Genomic DNA, 5,453 nt, shown 5'->3' with positions numbered 1-5,453 from the left:
AGCTCCTGTCCAGCTAGAAGTACAGCTCCCAAATAAGTCTACAGAGACACAGGCTGCAGATTAGGACTGCATCTTGTTTTGCTTAATAAAGCTGACATAGTAGGATTATGAGCTATTCCAGATGGTTTGACACATTGCAGGACAGTTGCTGTGTCCAGGGCTTCGATTAAATTCCCTGTTAACCTCTACAACCTTCTCAAGTGAGAGTCTTTTCTTCTCACAGCAGATCATGTCAGAAGGAGCCAGACGAACAGACTTTCAGAGGTGGAATGGGAGCCAGCCCTGAGGTTACTGGCCCAAAGCAAAGCCGAAGGATTACTGAACAGCTATGCAGCAGGCTAGAGATGAACTTGGACTGCAGTGCACTACTCAGAGAGTAGTCTAAAACCAGAAAATAGTAAGGTGCCCAGTGGGGACATCTACCCCCAAACAATCATACCCGAAGGAAGGAGAAGTGTCCAGCAAAGAGCAGAGCGGGGCAAGTATGTGGCATGTATGAAGAATAAGGGTATTCCCAGGCAGTACAGACCTATAGCTTCAACAGCCACTAGATGTTGCCACTGTTCTTCTCCGAGTTACTGGGGTTTTGGCATTCGCCTGATGTGGTGTTAAGTCTGGAGGGTTTATGAAATCCTTTCTTCCTAATCTATCCTCTTTTGGCATTCACATATGGTGTTGCTCAGTCGCACATACTAGAGGAGAAGGCCAACCTCATACCAGGGAGTTTTGGCAGCCAGAGGCTTGCAGCAGCTTGCAGGGGATTCCTGGGTGGTAGTGTGTGGGGCGCGCCTGCAAACAGGCTGCCCAGCAAGTAACACACCATGGGCACGCCAGCTATTTCAACATGCACTCCAGCTCTGTGATCAAATCCTACATATTTCTGTTGCAGTCCTACATCTCATTGTGCATTAAGCCCACTTAGTGGCAGGAGGGAGCCTGGCATTAACTGTTTCTCCTATTGTGATGTTACAAGCTACTGACAAGTCTTCCTTATGTCTGTGTAAAAGTGGAAGAGATTAAGCATATATGAAATATTTTAAAATAACAAATAATACATATGATGTATTACAAAACAAAAAACAACCAAAAAAAGCCAAATCAAGAGTTTTTCAACTTTTTTCAGAACAGATTGAATCATGTTGAAATCGGCTGCTTATAAATACTTTCAGCACAGATCAGTCCTGGGCTCCAGCGAAAAAAGTGGAGCAGGATCAAGGTTTAGTTCTCTGTCTTTGGAAAAGTAAAATGGTGAAAGCTATTTACCAGACCTCCACATGATCGAAATGTGCTCAGGAGACAATCCTACTGACAACGCCTGTCTTAGCTACTGCTTATGTCCATCTAGCACTGTGTAACGAGGCAGATCTCATCTGCTTCTCTGAAAATGATTTTGCAGACATCAACAATTTGAAGTTAGGCTGTTTGAAATGAGGTGCACAATAATTCAGTGCAAAAATAAATTAATTTTGAAGATACTACTCAGAGAAAGCAAAGCTTTGTGCAGGCTGTTCCAAAGGCCACTTAAGCAAAAGGTATATTTGGAAAGAGAGATGGTCACAGTGAGATAGCGACAGTTCCTTATATGATTAAAAACTCTTCCCTGAAGAGCTGAAATGTCATGCAGGCAGCACATGTACTACCCCACTGACCTAAGTGGAAACTCCATGTACCCAAGAAAATATTGAACTTAGCCAGCAAATATCACCACGTTCCAGGTAAATCCCCCCTCCCCAAATCAAACCAAAACTAAACCAGCTCATCAAGCTAGGCTTGTAATTTTTTAAAACCTTGAGTACTGAGTAGCATGAGTGGGTAAGATAAGAGCAAGAGCCCTACACAACTTCCTATCTATGCTGAGTTCATCGTGTTACTTATGACACAGATATCAGATTGGGACAATAATCCCAGCGGAAAATGCCACTGAGCTGCACTGTACCATGACAGGGGACAAGTGAAGTCTCTGCTAGACCCACCATTCACATTTCTAGACTAGTGAACTATACAATTCTATCTCTCAGGAAAAACTGTGCATAGAGAGGAGAAAGGAGCAGGATCTAGTTCTCAGTGTGGTAACTGAAAATGGAGACATATAGTTTTATCTGAAGGTAGAATAGCAGGTGAGAATCTCAGTTAAAGAAGTGCCTTGGTGCATAAGTGTCAGATGCAAGACTGCTTTATCCAAATCACCCTATAAATCCTGGTGCCATACTAAAATGAACTCACATTCCTTCTGGGTTCAAGACTAAGACTCTGTACAGTACACTTCAGCTGCACTCTTAGGTTCTGTGTCTCACCCAGTGTATGAATATATGCACATGCAAGTGAAAATAACCTCTGGAGGATCAGAGTTGCAAGGACAGAACGGGACTTCACATAGCACTGAATGAGGGCTACAGATCACCTTTCAAAGTGGAGGTGGCCAAGATCTCTTCAGAACTGGAGCCTGACAACAGCCACAGGCACAACAGCACTGAACAGCCTGGACAAGAGGCTGGTCTAAACCTTGGATTTTGCTACTAGAATTTCTGAGAAGTCTGATGATTGGCCTGGGAACCTAAATTGTACCCACCAGCATCTAGGGAATAAAGGAATCTCCCCATTCAATCATTTCAGCCTCCAGATACTATTTCTGAGCTCTGGATAAAGACCCTGCCCTGTACTCTATACTTGTAGCTTACTTTCCTTCATATGTCTGCTCAACCTGTCTCATCTCCAGTTCCTCACCAACCTGCCTACTTCTCGCAGAAGACCTTGACTTGACGTACAACTGCTTTGTTCCCATCAGACCACAGTTCCCACCAGTCCTTGAAGCTGGACTACAAGATCCTCAGCTTCGCCTCTAACCCTGTTTGCCTCTTGCCCTTTGGTGCTGCAGATCCACAGAGGAATCTTGTCTCCTGGAGCTGGCTCACCCTGAATTGCTGTCAGTACCTTGTTCCTGGGTATGCCTGCCCATATCCTGACTGAGATCCTCAGACACCGTGCTAGACATTCCTTCTCTTCATCTCCTTGCTATTGTTTCTCCCTAGTCTCTCTCAAGTTCTATAGGAGGGCTTGCGTCCATTCCTGCTCACCGCCAGTTAGCAGCCAGCCATGGGCACCCTGCTGCCTCCCAGCCTGCTCAGCTCCTCTCTCCCTGCAGCTGCCTGCTGGAGCAGCTCTGGGAGAAAGCAGAGGAGCAGCAGGTCATACTCCTTACATGGAAGAGCAATCACATAGTTCCCTGCTACATCATCTTTAGGAGCTACACCATGCCTCCAAATCCAGCAGGTTTCCATATGACATCCATCTGGCACAAACAGTTCCCCTAAGGTGTAATTTGTGCTCAGGAAGGCACAGGAGATGACTGGAGAAATAATACAGCAGCTCTAAATTGGTCTGAAAACAGCTGCTGGAAGCACGTAGAGAGGAGGCAGAGTTTAGCATTGCCCTAGTGACTGCAAGAAGGTGCCATATAGTGGTAGCTGCATTTCTCGGCTTCTCACCCCATAATAAAAATCAAGTTAATTTCTTAGATGATTATCAACATGGAGCTAGAAACTTTTTAAATTTAAGAGGTAACTGTACCTCATGCCTTTGGGAAAGGAGAGGCAAAGGGCTGCTCAGCTTAAGCAATATAGCAGCAAATTTTGTCTGCTCTCACTATGTCTTGCCCTACCTGCCACCACCTTGTGACAGGCAATAGCTCCCTTGATAAATAGGGTTTAGAACAGAGGGAACTTGAACAGGAGAGCAGCATCTCAAAGAGCACAACTGGACTTCACAGCAGGCACTGGGCACTCTGAGCAAATGGTGCTAAACCAATCCAAGAGAAATAAATGTAGTGAAAAAATACTCATCTCTGTACAACCTGCAGTGAGCAGGGCTTGGCCAACACCAAGGACCTCTTCGGTGGCCACCTGCACTTGTGCGGAGTGGGTGTGAAGTGTGGAGGGACGGTCAGTTGTCGCAGTAGTATTTGACACCCTCCAGCTTTGTGCAGATGTAAATTCCTTCACCAGGCATGAAGCTCGATGATGGTGCCTGGAGCAGGCAGTGGGTGTTTACAGTTTGGTTGTGCTATCCCCTACACCTGTTTTACACTGGCACAGCTCTGGGGACTTAACTCCAGATCACCAGCATGGGAGTGTGGCAGCAGGATTTAGGCCGTCTGGCCCCCACGGATCATTCTGGTGTATCTGCCGGGCTTAGTGAAGGACGGAGCACTCTTTTGATAGTGGAAAGCTTACAACACCGTGTTGCAGTAGATACAAATGAAGGAGAATAAGAGCTGTACTAAATCACAACATGAGGTATGGATAATGCTTATATGGATGCAAGTGAGAGGAAAATGGGAAACTTTAGGCCAGGAGGTTGCCATACGTGCCCTGACTCCAAGCAGCGTATAAAGGCTGATTATTGCCCATAAGTATGTTACAGCACTTTTATACAGGATCTTCCAAACAGTACTGGGGGTTAATGCTTTGTGCTTTCAACCCACTTATCACACTGGGAAGTTTTATACGTATTTGGTGCAGGCAAAACTAACTGCAAAATCTAGGAAAAAGGCAAAGTGACTGCCTCCTGATGTTCCCTTATATCAACTTTGCTTGAAATTCTCTGTGCAGGTGATTTTCTACTACAATTACAGCTGGATTTGGGGGATTTTTTTCCCAGTACACTCTAGGTTTATTCAGTGGACAACTTGATTTTGATCCAACGTGAATTAGGAAGACAGTTTTCTGTAGGATTTCCGCTTTACATAGAAGCTGAAAGATACATGCATCTTGAGCAATCCAGTAAAATTAGATGTGTTCCCTTCATCCTAGAACCAGGACCCAACTGGGTATGAGGGAAAAAACAGAGAGACTCGCCTCATAATGAACAGGAACTAAAGAAGGGGAGTCATTTGCATGTACAAAGCCACACCAAATGCAGGCAATCAACCCTATTTCTGTCATGAAACAGGATATTAGTTTCCTTGCTATTTGATTCTGCTGGGTTTCCCATACGCACTACACAGCTATTTCCTAGAACTCTGTAAAAAGCTTTCTAGACTTTCTGGTTTTCCTACTACTTCTTGCTTCATGCATACAATTATTTTTCTTCTGTGCTTTCTGATGTATTATTTAAATGCCTGGCATTTTAGGAAGTATGTATGAGAGCCTAGAGGACACCGGGTTGAATGATGGAGTGAGGAGGGGGCAGAAGGAGAGTATAAAACAGAGCAAGACCCAAGAGAGCTTTTGAGGCATTACTGACAAGCAGGATAGGAGGAGGAAGGGGAATGGCATGTTGATTTGAAGTGAGGCACGTATGGAGTGCCTGCTCTTGCTGGGAACTGAGGCAGTGACTGCAGGAGGCTGGAGGGGCAACCTTTTCCTTTTCCCTCTCCTTGGGGCTGGTGGTGGTGCTATCTGAGACTCTGTCCTCTGGGCTGTTGGCTATTAATAACTGCAGGATGCCTGTGTGAG

Source organism: Caloenas nicobarica, chromosome 7, assembly GCF_036013445.1.
Source record: "Caloenas nicobarica isolate bCalNic1 chromosome 7, bCalNic1.hap1, whole genome shotgun sequence".
Taxonomy (NCBI): domain Eukaryota; kingdom Metazoa; phylum Chordata; class Aves; order Columbiformes; family Columbidae; genus Caloenas; species Caloenas nicobarica.
Note: the sequence above shows the minus strand (reverse complement) of the source record.